This window comes from Gossypium hirsutum, chromosome A03 (assembly GCF_007990345.1).
Source record: "Gossypium hirsutum isolate 1008001.06 chromosome A03, Gossypium_hirsutum_v2.1, whole genome shotgun sequence".
Classification (NCBI taxonomy): domain Eukaryota; kingdom Viridiplantae; phylum Streptophyta; class Magnoliopsida; order Malvales; family Malvaceae; genus Gossypium; species Gossypium hirsutum.
In genome coordinates this window covers 105,964,713-105,985,660 of record NC_053426.1, presented here as the reverse complement: position 1 = coordinate 105,985,660, position 20,948 = coordinate 105,964,713, and the positions used below count along the sequence as shown (strand labels likewise).

The 20,948-nt window shown below is 31.0% G+C and overlaps 1 pseudogene; it reads right to left on the bottom strand.

The window, feature by feature from the left end:
- Nucleotides 1-275: 275 nt before the first annotated feature.
- On the bottom strand, nt 276-4,341 carry LOC107887747 ((R,S)-reticuline 7-O-methyltransferase-like; annotated as a pseudogene).
- Between the last annotated feature and the right edge of the window lie 16,607 nt (nt 4,342-20,948).

The following is a 20,948-nucleotide window of genomic DNA, read 5'->3' as shown; positions in this document are numbered from 1 at the left end:
TTCTGTTTCTGAAAATATATTTAGGCTATTGGGTGGACTAGGATTTTTTTTTATTTGGGCCATATTGTAAATGAACTGTTATTTTTTATTGGACTTTAATATTTTGTTTTATTTATTATTATTTTATTTTGGCCCGGATTAAATTCACCCATTACAACAGAGAATAAGAAAAGAGAAAATAACACAATCACATACATTTATTGACGCCTAAATGAAGAAAGAAAGATTCATAAAATAAGAAATTAAATCCCCACCACTGGCATTATGCTAAAAAGCTATTGAGCATCAGGATACGCCTCGATGATGGAAACCAATGCAGGAGTGTTAATGAGTTTGTGGTGAGAAAAGCCTCCACCTTCCAAGATTTTTTTCCATTCTGCCTCTGTTCTCTCCTTACCATTGGCATTTGCAATCATTACGAGGTCCACCACAAATCCAATATCATCAAACACTCGACTTCCATCTTCTTTCAAAATTATTTCAACAAGTATCACTTTTCCATTCTCTCTTGGTATTGCTTTCTAACAATTCCTTAATATTTTTATGCATTCCTTGTCAGTCCAATCATGCAATATCCACTGCAAATAAAAAAACATACAAAAAAATTAATATTACTTAAAATATATTGTTAACCATTCTAAATAGTGCTGAAACTTAATTACAATTTCATGGCATGACATGATATTAATCTTTTATTACTATTAAGTTGTTCCTGGTAAACAATAAAAACATATGATTTGCAACCTAAAAGTAATTATCTTAACATTTTCTCCGTTATTTATTTTTTTAATTAAAAATCACCAAGAAAAAAAAACCCTTATGGATATAGCATTATATTTTTCCCATCTTTATGGAACTTATCTCACCTTCTGGCCTCCTGTCTTGACTGGTTACTTTTTTTATTAAAGAAAATTATTTTCTTTATTTAAATCTTTCAAGTAATCGAAATTTATCCCTATAAATTTATAATCTCTCACTGTAAACTCATTAGATATACTTTCTTTATAACGTTTTAATGTAACTACACGAGTATCATTAAAGCTCCTAATTTTATTATTTTAATAGTATATATATTTTATAATTTTTAAAAAATTAAATTAAAATTTTATCATTTTTAGGGGGTTAAAGTATAATTTTATCTTTTCTAATTTAAAATTTTAAAAATTTAAAGGGCCTAAATAAAAAAAATATTTTAAGTGGATCAGGGTCACTACCAGCCCCCTAGCTACAACCCTATATGATAGGGTATGATGGCATTTTACTCCTGGATAAATTATTTTTTGTATATTAGATCAAAGAGTAAATTAGTCCTCTTTGTTAAACTTTTTATCTATTTGTACTGTTAAAAACTGACGTAGTTGACAAAATAACTAAATAGTGCCACGTTGTGTGCCATGTGTACGTGATGCTGTCATACAGTGACCAATTTTTAGCAATAAAAATGGATAAAATGTTTAACAAAATAACCAATTTGCTCTTTAATTTAATATACAATGACTAATTTACCTATTTTGTAAGTAGAGAGGAAAAAATATAATCTGACTCCTATTATAAGGATCTTTATGGTACTTTTTCCTAATTAAGATAGTCAATACAAATAGGTTTTTTCAGTCTGAAAAATTAATTGGTTTAAACATCAGTTTGAACCAAACATATCTATATCTATATTACAGTCAACATTCTCTATAACAACCCTGTTTTTCCGTCAAGATTTTATTTGTTATAGAGAGGTGGTTGTTATATACTTATAACATGTTATTATAAAAAAGATAATTGTTGTAAATCTACAATAGAATTCATATAATGAATTTCTATCAAATAAAGAAAGTGAGAATTATATTAAAAAAGGAAAGTGAGGATCAAATCAACAAAAATTAAAAGATGTATAGCTAATGCATGCATTATTATTTTTATGCACCTTTTATTTTAGATTCTTCCACGTGGTTAATTATGAAGTTTATCAATCAACAAGTTCAATTAATTAATATGAGCTATCAATTTAAATTAATTAATTTATCATGAGTTATTAAATTCACCTAATTTATTTATAAGTTTATGATATTCCAAATTAATAATAAAATATTTAATTAATTAGGGAACTTAATAGTTTATTGGATTGATATATTTAATTCCACTCATTAAATATTATTTTCATTTAATAAAATATAACTAATAAATTTTTTATCTGAAATTTAAATGTTTTATTAAAATAATAATTTAGTTAAGATCTTTTTTTTAAATGAATTATAATCAATAAGCTTATTTATATGAAATAATTATAATTTTACTTAAAATTATAGGAAATATGTTGTTATAAAAAAACTAATTTAATAGAAAATGGTCTTCTAACTGTGATTGTTGCTGTTATACAGATTCAAATAAGATATAAAAATCGATTTTGATAAAAACTAGAACATTATAGTAAATTGTTGTTACAGCGGTCAACTTCATGCCACTTATAACTTTTTTTTTTCTTTTTGCAATTTATATACTATTTTAGACATTATTTTATTTTAAAATTTTGTATTTTAGAGTGCCGGAGTGTCATGTAATTTAAAATTCATATTTAATCAGGCTTTTTTTATTAATTTTTTATTTTAAAAAATGTATTTAAATTAAAACATCGGTGTATGGTAACTCGCTACTAGTTTTGGTATTTATTTTTGAGTTGCTTAGGAAAAATATTAAAAATGTTATTTTATTATTTTATTATAAATTATATATTTTTGTAATATTCCTGTAAAATAATTATATTTAATTAATTATTTATTTATTTTAATTTTAATTTTAAACTATTTATTTAAAGTTGTTGATTTGCATGTTTATTTGTAAATCCATACTTAATCCACTATATTTCTCTATTTTTAAAATCATATTTTTAACAAATTATGGTCAAAGTTTAATTTCAATTATTATAAAAATCTTTTACTATTTTATGGTCTAAGTTTAATTTTATTCGTGTTGAGCGTAATATTCAAGTAAAGCCTTTTTTTAAAGGTACAAAGATAAAAAAAAATTATGTAGTCTATAATACAAAAAATTCTATGGTATTTTTACTAGAATTGGACTACTTTGATTTTTATACCTTGAATAGTGTATTTTCACTCTCACAATTACAAGAGATAAAAATAATAATCGAGTTTTCACAGTTACAATATTTGTTAAAATTTTCTTGATGCTATACTCTATGAAAAATGAATTTAAATTCATGATTTAAGGAAGAACCTTCATAATGGCTGCATCAGCATTTGGAATGGCGTCATGAAACATGTCACCACCAATATTGGAGACCCCATTGTATGTTTGTGCCGTTGAGACGACATGCGGCAAATTAGAGTTAACACCTTTGATGTGTGGATACGCTTTGACGATCTCTGATATTAAGCCTCTAATCCCACCTCCGACATCAACCAATGATCCAATGGAGCTCAACCCTTGTTTGTAACTTGACAGGATTACACTAGTGATGAATTTGGATGTACAAGCCAGGCCATCATTAAAAGCTTGTTGAAATCAGAATTCCTTGATGCTAAATCCCATATCTCACACCCATGAGCTTTCTTGAATGCAATGCCACCTTCTTTCACGCATTGGCTGAAGTAGTGCCAAGGAGTCATCTGCCATGGATGGTTACTCAATAATACTATGGGCGCCATAGTTTGCTCCGAATCATGTAGAAGCCATCTCGATGAGTGAGTTAGGTCGTACAAGAGATCTCTACTGTCTGAAGGATGGAGGACAGTGATAATTTTAATTTAATTGTCAATAATATTTTAGCTTAATGACACACTACAGTAAATTAGGAATTTAGCGGCATTTGGACCAAAAACGCCGTAAAGGTTATACATTAGTGGCGCTAGCAAAAAAACGCCACAATAAATAAAGCAATAGCGGCTTTTATGAGAAAAATGTTGTAAAAGGTGAGCAATAGTAGTGTTTTTGGTCTAAACGCAGCAATAAGTTGAACAATAGTGGCATTTTTGTCCAAATTCAGCGAATATGTATTATTTTTTGCAAAAGACATCGTTTTGTTAGTCTCGAAATGCCTTTATATTTTTCCCAAAATCAATTCCCCCATCCCCAAAATCCCTAAGTAATTTCCCCATAACCCTTCCCCTTTTCCCCCAATTCATTTCCCCCAAATCAATTCCCCCTCCCCAAAATTCCTAATTTTCACCTGACATCCCTATCTTTTTTTCCCCATTTTTCCCCCAAATCAATTCTCCCCTTCCCAAATATCCCCAACATTTCCCAATTCCCATTACTCTTTTCCAACTTTTTCCCCCAAATCAGTTCCCCCTCCTCAAAATCCCTGACTCTTTTCCCCAACGTCAGTTGCATCGCCGTTAGCAACCCTCTGCTACACCTCCGTTAGCAACCCTCTGCTACACCTCCGTTAGCAGTCCTCTGCTGCTTTGCCTTGTGAGTTTCATTTTTTTCATTTTGTTTGATTGTTATTTTTTTATTGTTAAGTGAGTAAAACTATATTTTGTTTGATTAGTACCCATCTTATCTATTTAAAAAACTTGTGCAAGAGTAAAATTAATATGGATGATTTTCTCTTGGTGAGTCGATGAGTACTATTGTTGATTTCGGTTGTTATTTTTTTCTTTGTAAAAAAGGGAACTAAAATGCATTAATAAAATCAAAGTAGTGTTTGAAACATAATTCTCCTCTGTGTATTATCAACCAGCAATGGATTTAAAAAACTAGGAGAGATACTGCAAATACATTAAAAAGTTCTGAAAATAACCTATGTCCAAAAGAGACAAATATTGAAAATTGCTTCCTAATAATGAAAATGTTGTAGTACATTTGTTTCCTTCCCAAAAGAATGAAGCTAAAATGTATTAATTGTAACAACCCATTTTTAGTGAAATCGGAACAGTGGTTTCGAGACCACAAATTTGAGTCCATAAGAAAAGTTATTTCAAATTTATTTTATGGTCTATCGTATGATAGAAATATCGTATAAAAATTTTGTTAAGAAAATTTTACCTATTACATGTCTAATTTGATAAAGGACCAAATTGCATAAAATGCAAAACTTGAGTTCTAGTAGCTATAAGAATCAAATAGCTATGGAATTCAAAATTTGAGCTATTTATCTGAAAAATAGACCATTAAGAGGAGTTAGTAGATAAGCATGATAACTCATCCATGGAAAATTAATTAAAGAAAAGGACTAAATTGAAAAGTGAAATAATAAAAGATGATAAATGATTAAATAACAAAATATCATCTAATTTCATCATCTTTCCCAAATTAAAAACATGGAAATCCTAACCATGGGATCCAAATCTCAAGCCAACTTATTTGGCTAAATTAGGTCTGTTTTCTAGTCCCTTTTTTAGTGATTTTCATATATCCGAGATCGTAATATCTTAATCTAGCTATCTCAGGGATTAATTTGCAAAGCTATCAAAGTAATAATATTTTTCCATGGATGAGTATGCATGAATTATGAAATTTGTGGTAGAAAATGAAAGGTTGTTGATAGATAAACAACTTTTGTAAAGTGAATTTTGATGAAATTGTGATTTAGGGACTAAATTGTAAAGATGTAAAATTCACGAAAAAATTCTAAATTTTATGAAATACATGGGCTGCTATTGTGATATGTAAAAATCTTCTAGGCTTGGAATAAGGATTAAATTGCATGAATTTCATTTTCCTAGCCTAAGAATTAAATCAGAATTAATTAAAAGTATAAGGGTAATATGGTAATTTTTCCTAAGATGTGAATTGGGTTGAATTGAGTATGAATTATATTAAATTGAGTTAAATTAATCGTATAGATCCAGATAGATCAAATATGGAATTAGATCGAGGAAAGAAAAAAGTATCGGATAAGTAGATTACAATTTACGAATAGTTGTCAAGGTAAGTTCGTGTAACTAAATTGTATGTTTATATGTTTAAATTGAATGATATGTATGTGAAATGTATAATTTCATGTATAAGTATTTATAACATATCCATATATATATCCGACAAGTATTAAGTCCCGTTTAAATAAAAGAAATTCGATGGATACAGGGTTCCCGTATTGGTTGTGGTCCTGCATGTGTTGCGGATACACCACAGGTCGAAAGAGCATCTCGTTATTATCCCTCTCGAGCTTCTCGTTAATAGCTCTTCGAAGCATCCCGATTGGTTGTGATTCTACATGTGTTGTAGACACACCACAGCTCTTATGAACGTCCCGATATAAGGCTCTTCATGAGCTTCCCGATTAAAGGCTCTTTGTGAGCTTCCTGATATTAGCTCTCTAGAGCTTCCCGATATAGCTTGCTTAAACTTCCTGATATATGGCTATCCGAAGCTTCCCATTAATAGCTCTTCGGAGCTACCTGTTATTGGCTCGCATGAGCTTCACGACTATGGCTTTTATGAGCTTCCTATTATGCAGCCCGGATAAGCTTCCTGTTATATGGCTCATATGAGCTTCCCATTATATAGCTCGAGAGAGGGCTTCCCGATTATGTGCTTAAATGAGCACTCCCGAATATGAATTGACAAATTACAGATTCATACAATTCGTGTGTGTTATTGTGTATCCATCGATATTTCAATTGGTTCAACGAACAAAGTTTAAGGTGAATTGTGAATGAGATATTACTTATATACACCTGAAATCACGTGGAAATTTGATATTTGATGAGCTCATCCCTGATTCTTAATTTTCACATGAAATACATGACTAACAAGTTGATGAAGTTATGTGTTTCGGCTATTAGCCAAATTGCTTGGATGCATTTTATATGCTTACCTTAAATGTAAATGAATGGTAAGTTTATTAATGGTAAGTTTATTTCCTGTTATACGAACTTACTAAGCATTAAATGCTTATTCTATTTTATTTCTTTTGTTTTATAGTACTCGAAAGCTCGTAAATGTTGGAACTTGGTCGGAGCCACATCACACTATTCCTCTGACTTCTTGGCATATATAGCAAGTTAATTTTGGTTATAATGGCATGTATAGGTTAAATTGGCCAATGATGACATGTAAATGTTTGGTTGGACTAGACATTGGTATGACTTGTGTTTAGTATATTTTGTTATGCATATACATGGTCTTAGCATGTTTAATATGTGCGCTTGAAATGGTTAAATGATGGAAATCATATGGATGATTGGATTGAGCTAGCATAATTGGTAAAACATGCAAATAGGTGAATTGGATCAATTAGGTAAGTTTGAAATCATGAACATATGCAATGATATGTCATGTATAAAACTTGATTTTGGCTAGAGTTGAATGTTTTGTGTTGGCCCGGAAATGTGTTAAAATGTCATTGTAGGTGAAAGACAAATTGGGTGAGAAATGTGGCCTTATAAATGGCCTATTTTCATCTACACGGCAGAGACACGGGCATGTGTCTCAGCCGAATATGACACACGGCTTAGCCCATGGGCGTGTGAATTAGCCGTGTGTCCCCAGCATCTTAAAAATTCAAAAACAGAATGCTTAAGATTTTTCACATGGCCTGGCACACGGGCGTGTGACTTGGCCGTGTGACCCAAGTTAAAGAGTTACACGGGTACAAACACGGGCTGGGACACGACCGTGTGCCCCATTTCGAATGCCCACATGGTCTGAGACACGAGCGTGTCACATGTAAACGGCCTAACCACACGAGTGTGTGTCCTCTTTACCTTAGAAAAGTTTTGAGATTTTGCGAAAAATTCTCTGAGCACTCGGTTTAGTCCTGACTTGTTTCTAATGTATGTTTTGGGCCTCGAGGGCTCATATAAGGGGCTTTATGAATACTTTCTGACATGGATGTTAAATAATATGAAATGTCTGTATTTGTTCTGTATATTTCGGTAATGCTCCGTAACCCTGTTCCGGCGACGGAACAGGGTTAGAGGTGTTACATTAATAAAATTAAAGTACTATTTGAAACATAGTTGATTTTATTGATTATGTGATTGCACACTTTGAATTAAGTATACTGAGGGGTGAGTCACTGCATTAAGTCATTTCTAGTATTGTTTCTTTTTTCTTAAGTAAAGGCTCGAAAGCTTACTGTAGTACAAATCAACTGATTCCCCCCTCTGTGTAGGAATATAGTAGAATATGGTCATTTTTTATTAAACAACCCATATTTTTACCTTCTATCTTCACTACATGTTCTCTAGAGTACTGCAATGCTCACTTTTATATCAACTATCAATGATTGTATGTGGTCTTGTAGGGCAGGTTCTAATAAATGCTCAACAAAAAAAAGCAAGGAAACGATCATGGATTTGGGGTTGATTTTATTTGTACTTGTAAATTTTTAAAATCCTTGATGTGTGCATTTGGAATGTATGGGGGTATATATAATGTCTTGTTTTGGTAAAATAGTGAAAAAAAATTGAGATTCATCAATTAGTTCATGTAGGACCTTTGGTCACCCTGCACATCAAACTTTGGATGTTCACTTTAATTTATTATATATATGCCTGTTGATTGTTGGAAATGCCGAAAAAGTTGAAAGTAAAAATAACGCAAAGCTTGAAATTCTCTCAAGTATATGCGAATTGTTGTGTTCAGTAAATTGGGCTTATGAACTGAAGATGTTAATTACCTTATCTTCATTGTTTGCGGGTGTAATTTTGTCCATAACAATGTTATAGAAAAAGTTTTGTTATTGACTCGGAAAAGGGAAAAATACTTAGTAGTTGCTGTAGTTCACTTTGTTCACACCATTCTCACTCATCATGTAAGTTAATTCACTCATAATTTTTCTATTTATACTCTTTTATTTTTCATTTATTTTATTATTTTCACAATTATGGAGTTTCTTCTTATTCTTCTTATAGCATCTCAAAAGTTTTGGGCATATTTTGCTCACCACAACACTAGTTGCTGGAATCGACTCTACCATCCAATTTATAATTTCTAAGAGGTATGTATATTTAATTTGCTAAATTTAAATTGCACATAATATCATTAAATTATTATCACTTGCTTCCTAGGGTTCAGCAATTATTGGGTCTTAGCTAGCTTCTTCAATTTCCCATTATGGTGTTAGATGAACACAAAGCGTCTATGGGTTTCTTCGACCTTTTGCAATCATATATTCCTTCCATTTTGATGGTTTCTTTTTCATTTTTTTTCTATTGATTACAAATAAATATAATGGCTTCTTTTGAAAAAGAATCAATATTTAATTAATCAAGCTTTTAATTAATGGCTGCTTTTTCATTTTTTTCTCTATAGAGGGAAGTTTTTCGACTTCAGATTAAATGTTGAGATTTGTTATAATTTTACTTGGAAAATTACACATCAATTTCTTTAACATAGTGAATGGTTATTAATATTGTTTGCATTCGCAATGTTGAATGCGGAGCCGATTTTTTTTATTTTCATGTTATGGAATGAAGTAAACAATTTGTATTACTCTTCTTCTTCCAATGTATATACATTAAACTTCCTAGAGTTGTAAACAATTTGTATTACTCTTCTTCCACCTATATACATTAAACTTTCTAGAGTTGTACATATATAGATGCATGAAAAAGAATAAAGGTAAAATTGTGAAAAACCATAGGCTTACTACTAGATAAAATATCTGATTTATTTGTAATTGCTATAAAGTTTTGGAGTCCTCCATCTAAATCACTGAGCTCCTTACTTTTTATCAAGTAATGCATTTGGATTTTGGAAAATAAAAAAAAATAAAAAAATAGAAACATCAGTAACTAATCAGTGCAAGTGACGATCATGGTTGTTATGAAACATAAGGCCTCGATATATATTCCCATTTTTTAAAGAAAAAAGCATGTGTGAATAAATTAATGCAATTAATGTAACAACCCAATTTAGACCCTATTCGGAACAGTGGTTTCGGGACCACAAATATGAGTCAAAAAAATATTTTAATATTATTTTCTGCGTTTATAATGTGCGAATTTATATGTGTAAAATTTTTCTGTTTTAATTTTGTCGTTTGAGTTCCCGATTTAATAAAAGGGCTTAATCGCGTAAAATTGAAAATTTATAGTTTAATTTGTATGGACTGAATTGTTGTTGTCTTTATTGCATGAGGTACTTAAGTTGCAATATTACCATAGTTAAAGGTGATGGACTGTTGTGACCATATTTTATAATGGTTTCATATTAATTAATAAAGGTTAAAAATGTAAAATGTTAAATAATATGTATTATAATAAAACATAAAATTAAAAGCCATGCATTATGTTTATACTTTTGACCGAAATTTGAGAAAGAAAGAAAATAAATAAGCTTTAGGGTATTCGGCCATTGTTGAAGCTTGATTAAGGTATGTAACTAGCTCGGTTTTTGATAATTTTTACGTTTTTGAGATTGTTGCAGTGTAATGTACAAAACTGATGCTTGAATTTCTGATTTTGATGAATATTTTGAGTTATGCCATTGATGAATAATTGAGCTTTGTGATGTTATATGATGAATTATGAAAGATGTGTTTTGGATTAATATGTTTTGTATTGGAATTTTTGATGATTTTGAGTAATTAGGGATAAATTGCAAAAAATAATAAATTGAGGGACTAAAATATGAAATAAATGAAATGTATCGACCTGTATGAGCATAAGGAAGATTCGGCCTAAGCATGGTGTGTGCAAATTTTGCATGTTTTGTGTTTTGTGCTATTTGGACTAAATTGTAAAATGTGTATAATGTCAGGGGCAAAATGGTAATTTTCCCATTTATGTGTTTTTGGACTAAATTGAATGAAATTTTTTTTGAATGAGTTTAATTTGAATATGTTTAGATCAAGAACCAAAGAAATCGGATTTGGATCGGGGGAAAACCAAAGTTGTCGATTAGTCGTCCCGTTTCGATTATCGTTGTCCGAGGTAAGTTTATAAGCAAATAGATGTTATTTATTTGATTAAATATGAACTATATATGCTGAAATGAATAATGTAATAGTATATATGTGGAAGTCGAATATGTATAAGCTTGAAATCTATGTGTACGAGTTCGATTTGATTGAGTTACGACGTCTGAAAGCCCCGTAAGAACCTTAGGAATAGCTAGGATACATATGTCATGACATAGGATTTTCGATATGTATTCATGTAAGACCATGTCTAGGACATTAGCATTGATATGCAATTACGTGTAAGACCATGTCTGGGACATCGACATCGTATTTAATTCATGTAAGACCCTGTCTGTGACAGTGGCATCGAGATATGATTACATGTAAAACGACGTCTGGGATGTTAGCATTGTACGATATGTGTGATTATCCGAGTATCCTATTCAATTCCAAATGGTTCAATGGGCAATGATAAGCTGTGATCAAATGTGTAAATCAAGCTAAGTGATCAGGTATGTGATAGTTGATTACCTATTTGAAAATAAGGTAAGTTGGTTATTTGATATGTAATGCAAAATATATATGATGCTAATGTAAATATATGTGTAATTGTGAAGTATATTCGGTCACATGTTATGTATAAGTGTGTGATATTAAAGTTTGAGTCATGAGTAATGCATACGAGTGTATAAATATTCAGTTATATATTGATAATATGACTTTGAAAGTGTATGATACTTTGATAATCGATATATGTATATTCGGCCAAGATAAAGTTCATCTATCAAAGTATATGTTGTATATGAAACTGTAAGCTTGAAATTAAATGTGATTATGTTATTATAAGTTGGTTTGGTTAAATTGAGTTGATTATGTCATTGAGTTATTTATTTGCTTATGACTTACTAAGCTATGAAAGCTTATTGTGTATGTATGTTTGCCTCTGTTTTATAAATTTTGGAGTCAAGTTACGAGCTCAGGGATCGTTAGCGAAGTTTATCACACTATCGACTGTTTCGGTATTTTTATAAAGTTGAACTTAAACCTATGGCATGTATAGACTAGCTTATGTTTATGTTTGCTTTTGGGTTATGTAAATATGAGCCATGCGAAAATGGCTTATTCATTATGTTAAGTTTGGTTTTGATATTTCGGCCATTAAATATTTATATGTGAATCATGGTTGATATATTTGCTAATGGTGATAAAGTTATGTCAAAGTATATGTGTATGGTATATTTGGTATGATGTGAAATTGTGGTTGGATATTCTTGTTGAGTGATATGCGTGATATATAAGTGGGATGTATTAGGTAAATGACTATGATTTGAAGTATTGGTAACCGGTTATGTGATGAAGTAAATATGGATAATGATTATAAGTTTTTGATCATTGGTTGTAAATGATGTGCATTTATATTCGGCTAGTGATAGATAAATTAAATATGTATGCATATGACATGTTTGGTTAGGGTTTGATATTTAAAGTGACAAGTTGACATTTGTATTCGGTTATGCAATGATAAATTTTAATTTAAGATTGAATGGCGGAATTGGTATAACTTTAATGGTTAATTTTGATAGCCGAATAGGTGAGCAAATGAATTGGTTGTGTATTTGTAATTTTTTCATGATGCTAGCATATAAATTTAGGTAAGTTTTGATTTGGTGATTATGCTTAGAAGTGTTTCATAGATTGTTTGAATATATGATCGTTTGACATGTTATTTAGCTCGCAAATTAGGTGATATTATCATGTTTAAATTCAGCTTTGATATTTTATAACATTAGACAAGTTTTTGTTAGGTTATATGTATAAATACATATTTGTGATGTGTTTGATGTGAAATGCAAATTATGATTGACATATTGGTTTGGTTATATGAAATGTTACATACATGTAAAGTAATAAAGTAAAATGAAAATAGACATTGAATAAAGCATATGTATTTAGCATGTTTTAATATTCGGTTATTGCATTGGAAATTGACCATATGAATAGTAATTCATGCTATAAAATAACAAAATGGTTATATACGAATTTAATAAAATTATTTTATGCTTTTGTGTATTAATGATTCATTGTTAAACTGAAGTTACAAATGTATAACTTTGAATATGATCTGAGTGATTGTGTGAATGTATGATAGTTGTATATTTTTCAGTAATGCCTCATAACCCCATTCTGGCGATGAATACGAGTTAGAGTGTTACACGAAACATTACCAAAATTTACAGAACGTAAAACAGACATTTCATATAATTTATCAATCATATCAAAATCTATTCATAACCAATCATATTGTCCCTCTTATGAGCCCTCTAGGCCCAAAATATGCATTAGAAATAAGTCAGAACTAAACCGGGTACTCAGAGAACTTTTCACAAAATCTCAAAATTTTTCCTAAGTGCGAGGGACACATGGCCATGTTTCTCACACGGTCAAGAGACATGCCCGTGTCTTAGGCCATGTGGGCATTCGAAGTAGGGTACACCGCCTTGTCCCATCCCGTGTCCGTGCCCGTGTAACTCACTGACTTGGGTCACACGGCCAAGCCACATGCTCGTATGCTAGGCTGTATGGATTGTTTTGAGCATTCTGTTTCTAAATTTTTAATATGTAGGGGACACACAGCCAGACCACACGCCAACTTGTTAGGCAGTGTGTGACACACAGCTTAAACACATGCCTGTGTCTCTGCCCGTTTGGACAAAAATAAGCTATTTCCAATGCCACTTTTCTCACCAAAATTGTCTTCCACCTGCATCAACACTTTAACACATTCACAAGGCAATACTAATCATTCAAATCAAGCTAAAACCAAGTTTAATACATGTTATAACATCCCATATGTCTAAGTATTCAATTTCCCCTAATTGATCTAATTCACATACCTGCATATCTTACCAATTATACTAACTCAAATCAATTAACTATGAACCTATATAATCTTCATCATAAAACCAATTCAAAGACTCATCAAACACATTATAACCATATATAAACACATCAAAATATGTCCATCACAAGTCATTCCAATGGCTAGTTACAACCAAACTTTTACATTGCCATCATTGGTCATGTTTAGCTTATACATGCCATAATAACTAAAATTAGTTTATCATATATAGAGAAAAGTCTGAAGGATAGTGTGAATAATGGCTCCGACTAGCTTCTAACCTTCACGAGCTTCTGAGTACTATAAAATAGAGGAAAAAAATATAATAAGCATATAATGCTTAGTAAGTTCGTATAACATGGAAATTAACTTACTATTCATTTACATTTAAGTTAAGCATGCAAAATTCATCCAAAAAAATTTGGCAATTAGTCTAATCACATATAACTTCATCAAACATGTTAGTCATGTACTTCATGTAAATATTAAGAAACAAGGATGAGCTCATCATGTAACAATTTCCATGTATTTTTAGGTAAACACAGATAATGATTCATTCAGAACTTATCTTAACTTATATTAGGACTTTGCCCATTAAACCATATGAAATGTCGATGGACATATGGGTAGTACATACGAGCACATAAACAGGAAGCTTTCTCTCAAGCTATATAACGGGAAGCTCATGTGAGCCATGTAAGGGGAAGCTTATCTGGGCCGTATAATAGGAAGCTCATAAAAACCATAATCAAGAAGCTCATGAGAGCTAATAACATGTAGCTCCGAAGAGCCATTAATCGGGAAGCTTCAGATAGCCATATATCGGGAAGTTTAAGAGAGCCAATATCGAGAAGTTCCGAAGAGCCATATATCAGAACGTTCATAAGAGCTGCGGTGTGTCCACAACACATGCAGGATCACAACCAATCGAGATACTCCAAAGAGTTATTAACAGGAAGCTCACAAGAACCATATAACGGGAAGCTCAAGAGGGCCAAATATCAAGATGCTCATGAGAGCTAATAACAGGACGCTCTTTCGAGCTGTGGTGTGTCTACAACATATGCAAGACCACAACCAATTTGAGAACCCTATATTCATTGAAATTTTATTAATTCAAACGGTACTTAACATTTATCAGGCATTGTCGGATATATGATCATTTCATATGTATGACAATTATACAATTCACATACACAACAACTCAAACTTACCTCAATAAGTGTTCGTGTTTTTGTAATCTACTAATCTGGCACTTTTTCTTTTCCTCAATCCAATTCCGTATTTGGTTTATCCGGATCTAATTGGGCATAATAAGGTTGCTAGAGCTCAAACTCTCATGCCTAGGTTTTCCATGTTTTAATTTGGGAAAGATGATGACAAATGATGATATATTAGATTTTTATTATTTATCATCTTTAATTATTTCATCTTTCCAATTTCATTATTTTCTTTATTTTATTTTCCAATGATGAATTATCATACTTATCTACTAACTCTTTTTAATGGTCTTTTACCATATAAGGACATCCAATATTGAATTCCATAGTTATTTGATACTTATAGCTACTAGAACTTAACTTTTTCAATTTATGCAATTTGGTCCTTTTTATCAGATTAAACATGAAATCAATAAAATTTCTTAATGAAATTTTCATACGATATTCCTACCATACTATAAACCATAAAATAATATTAAAATAAATTTTCTTTCAGACTCGAATTTGTGGTCCCGAAACCACTGTTCCAATTTCACTGAAAACGAGTTGTTACAATGTGAATGAGGATAAAGGTGAGACATTCAAAAAAGAAGCCAATAAAGATTTTGCGATACTTTCCACTAATACCAAGGCTTCAAAGGCTTTTCATGTCATCAAAGACAGCTGAGTCTATGAGGTAGCATCATGATTAACGAACCAATGATGGATTATTAAGGCGTCCTATGGATTCCTTAGCTTGGAAATTATTTGACAGTAAATTTCCAAGCTTTACAAGTGATCCTCGAAATGTGAGGCTTGGCCTAGTATCTGATGGATTTAATCCTTTTAAAATCATGAGTACTTTGTACAGTACTTAAATTGTAGTGTTTGTTCCTTACAATTTGCCTCCGTGGATTTGCATGAAACAATCTTCTTTTATCTTATCTATGATTATCCCTGGAGAGAAAGGTCTCAGAAATGATATTGACATTTATATGCAGCCACTTATTGAAGAGTTGAAATAGTTATGGGCGGGTGTTGAAACATATGATGTCTTGAGAAAGAAGAACTTTTATTTATGTGCAGCTTTGTTGTGGACTATTAATAGTTTCTCGGCTTATGCTAATTTATCTGGTTGGAGTACCAAATGACATTATGCTTGTCTTTGTTGTGCGGTGCAAACATGTTCTAAGTGGTTATATAATAGGAAAAAAGTTCTCTTATATGGGGCATCGTCGGTTGTTAGATGAAAATCGTAGATTTAGATTTCAAAAGACTCTATTTAGTGGTACTGAAGAGTTCAGAGAAGTTCTTGAGCAGACCATTGGATCTGAAATCTTGTTGATGTTAAAATATATCAATTTTAATTATGGGTAGATGAATCAATCACCTAATACGCAAACAAATAGAAGACCGAGGGAGGTATATGTTGGCGATGTTGACCGAAAGATTGATGATGAATCTGATGAAGAGGATGATTCTAATGAGGCAGACTTGTGGAAAAAAAGAAATATTTTTTTTTGAGTTGCCTTATTGGGAGCATCACATTTTGCGACACAATCTTGATATCATGCATATTGAAAATAAGTGAGAACATTGTTGGGACAATTTTGAATGTCGATAGAAAATAGAAAGACAATATTTAAAGTCGACTTGATCTAGTTAACATGGGAATTTGGCGTGATCTTCATCCCAATTACTTCCGAATAGAAAATCTCGGTTGTCGACTTCTATTTTTGCAATGTCGAAGAAAAAAAAGAAGTGGTCTGTACGATGTTGAAGGATATAAAGGTCCCAGATGCGTATGCATCAAATATATCTCAATGTGTGAGTCCTAAAGATCAATGACTATATTCCCTAAAATCACATGATTATCACATCTTGATTCAAAATTTACTACCAGTTGATTTACGGTGTTGTATGTCAAAAAAGGTGACATCTCGTATAATTGAACTATCCAATATAATGAAAGTTATTTGTGGCAAAGTTTTGATTGTTGAAGAACTTAAGAAAGTGCAAGATTAAGTCATCTTGACTTTATGCAATTTGGAAAAGATATTTCCACCTTCCTTCTTCACTATTATGGTGCATTTGCTAATCCATCTCCCTCATGAAGGAAAACTTGGTAGACCAATTTTCTATAGGTGGATGTATCCTATAGAGAAATGCTAATTTATTTGTAAAGTTTTCATTCATTCATGAATATACCTTTAGTTACAACTTTTGATAATGTTGTATATCGTATTTAGGTTCCTATCCAAATTGAAGTCTTATTGTCGTAATAAGCGTTATCCAGAAGGATCAATTGCTAAAGCTTACTTGGCAAAGGAGTGTATGACTTTCTGCTCTACATACTTAGAAGATATTGAAACAAAACTGAATAGACCAAGTAGAAATGCTGGGCTCACTAATCATGACTTAGCTGAAACTTATCTATTTCGAAGTTATGGAGAACCAATTGGTAAAGTTGAAATTGCACACTTAGATGATAGATCTTGGGTACAAACACATTGATATGTCCTTTTTCACCACGATTCAATTGAACCATTACACAAATAAGGTTTAGAATTTGATAAATATTCATCTTTTTAATTTGTTTATATTCTAACCAAGTAATCCACTTTTTAACATAGTGAGTACAAACAAGTCTTGAGATTTCATTCACGTTCCTGAAGATTACAACATCGAGAGATTCATAAGTTATTCACAGAATCTTTTCATGAATGGTTAGGGCAAACGATATGCAACTGAAGCTTTCATTGACAAATTATAATGTTTTCGTATAACATTTATAATTAATCAATTTACTTTTGATTCAATAGGTTTAGAGTGGAAAGGACGTCAATGACGAAGTTAAATGGCTTTTCCAAGGTCCGAATAGAGTAGTAAAAAGATATAGTGCCTTCCTCATCAATGGATTCAGGTTTCATAGAAAATCTCGCAAAAGATTGAGGAGGACTCAAAATTGTGGAATAGTTGTTAATTCTTCAATTACAAGTTATGCTAGTGATAGGGATAGTAATCTTGTTGAAGGAAATGTAGAGTATTACAGACTTTTTACTAACATTATTGAGTTGGATTACTATGGCAAACAGAAGGTTGTCTTTATTTCAATGTGATTGGGTTGATGTTAATACTGCCCACAAAATTAAAAAAGATCAATTTGGTTTTACAATGGTGAACTTCTCTCGACTAATTCACATTGGACAACAATTGATAGACAAGCCGTGTGTATTTTCTTCTCAAGTCAAACAAGTTTTTTACTCGAAAGATCCAACTGATGAGGGTTGGTACGTTGTACTCCGTAACACCCCTAGAGACTTGTTTGACATGAGCAATGAAAGTAGAGATGACATCGATGAAAGATCAGAAACTTTGCCTTATCCAAAACAAAACCTAAACGAAACTATCCCTAGTACTAGTACATAATTTCAAGGGGTTCGCAAGGATGTGGATGAAGATATTTACGAATCATAAAATGTAGTAAGATTTTACGATTTTTTAATTATATGTAATATTATAATTTAAATCTTGATCTTGTTAAATATTTCAACTATTTTATATGTATTACTATTGTTGTAATTAGTTACTAATATTTCAACTATTTCACGTATATTGCAGATAAAATACCTAGAAGAAGATTATGAGATCTAAGTATTGTTCAAAATCCTCCAAATTTAGAAGAAAAAAATAGTGAATAACAGACTGCTATTGGATCTTAGAATGTTCCGAATACAGCTGACGAACCTGCAGAAATTGAAAGTAATGTTAATTTTAATTTACATGCATGTTGACTTTTATTATTGATTTTTGTTTCAAATTCTTATATTATAATATACCGCTTTTTTAGCTAAAAGTGGTGGGACACGCAAAACTCGAGGACGTACACTATTAAAAGATTTATACGAGTTAAATTTTGTCAAGCGTGTCAAAGTAGCTAGAAACAGTCATGGTCAGCCTATTGGATCAGAAGCTCAACTTTTAGCAGGATACTTGGGCATTATAGCACGAAATGCCAATCTATTGCCCATCAACTACGATTCATGGCATCATATGCCTGATAGTAACAAAAATCAAGCTCTCGATAATGTTAAGGTAATAACGTAAATGTCATTTATAATACTTTGGTTTAAGTTTCATTTATATTAACTTTCTAAAGTTGTGTTATTTGCAGGAGATAGGAAAATGTAGTTAGATTTTGGAATTCAAAGAAATGAAAGGTATTAAGTACTTCCAAACTCTTATAATTATTTCAGTTTATAGTATTTACTATATATGTAATAATAATTTCGTAATGTAGGATCGTGAACGAGTTAGAACACAAGTAGGCAAAAACAAAAATTCAAGCACACAGCTGGGTTGAAAAGTTTTGCTTGTGTAACTGATGACGAGGTATTTTGAATTTATTAATTATGTCAAATATTAATTACTTTCTACTAAATAATACTTTTCCTACTATATTGTAGGAACTGTCGTCTAGTCAAAAAGTTAGATGCCTTCAGCTTTTTGACATTACACATAGAAAGAAAGATGAATCTCCTATGACTACTGAAGCTGCAGAAATTATGGTATATTTACTTAATAAAATTTGAATTATTTTAAATATTTATCTTGTTTAATTATAATGGTTTAATTCGTCGTTTATAATGCAAATAATGTTAAGTTATGTTGCATTTGTTTTGATTATATATTTCGTTTCTAACTCTTTGATTGATTTATTAGGAGAAACTAAAGGATAAAAGGACGGAGTATAAATATATCGCTTCGAGTGATAGTTTTGTTAATCCTGACGACATTGATAACCGAATTATGACTAAAGTTTTGGGTCCTGAAAGGTATGGTCAGGTTCGATTTCAAGGATCTTTTGTTAACCCAACCTAATATTTTGGATCCAGCTCACGGCAATACATGCCTTCAGGGAATCAGGCTCAAGCTGAAGTTCAGAGGTTAAGAGACCAGATGGCTCAGATGCAAGCGAGCATGTTGAGCAAATTGCTCAACTTAAAGCAGAGGCAGCATCAAGAGAAACAGAGGCTCAAAGAAAATATGAAGAACTCCAGCTACAACTGAAAGTGGAGGTAGCAGCGAAGGAAGCAGGGGCAAGTAGAAAATATGACGAACTTCAGCTACATCTTCAGAATATGATGAAGATGTTTCAGCAGTCGTAGAATTCGCCATCTTAGACGTTTGTTTTTTATTGTAAGAATATTTTAACATTATAACTTTTGAATATAATAAATTTTTTTGTTTCATTTATTAATTTAGATCATATACATATTTCTTTCGTTGGATTTGAAGTATCTTTTAAATTTGCAGTTTTTGGTTAGATTTGATTTTGCAGGAAATTATGTTGAAAATTCGGGTTCTATATGAATGAAAATGGGTTGTTAAAAATCTGCTAAAGTTAGTTGCATTTTTTACACAAACGCCCCAAAGAACATGACTTTTAACGGCACTTTTACTAAAAATGCCGCTAAAGAACATGACTTTTTAGCGGCGTTATCTATAGCATCGTTTTTCGCGGTGCTTATCAAAACGCCACTATAGACCCAAAAAAAAGCCGCTAAAATCCTGTTTTGCTGTAGTAACAAGAATATTATGTTTTAGGTATGAGAGTTTGGGTTCAATTCTAAGTAATCTCATTCCTTTTTTGTAATTATAAAAAATATTTTTAAATTTTAATTTTAGGAAAAAGATTTAAATATTTTTATTGTTTTTTTAATTTTAGAAATAAAGATCTATATAATTATAGAAATAATATGTATCTAATACTTTTTAATTTTATAAATAAACTTTTAATTTTTTTAAAATATTTAAAATTTCAATTTTAAATGATTTTTAGAATTAAATTTTTATTTTTAAAATTTTTAATTTTAGAGTTAAATTTTTAAATAATTTATTTTGAAACAAAATAAAGTTTTAAATAATGTAAAAGTATAAATTTTACTTTTGAAAAAAAAATTAGTTCACTAATTTTTGTTTGTGATATAGTGCGTCTGTTCCCTTCCTTTTCATCGTCGGCTTGCTTCTTTCCCGGTATCAAATG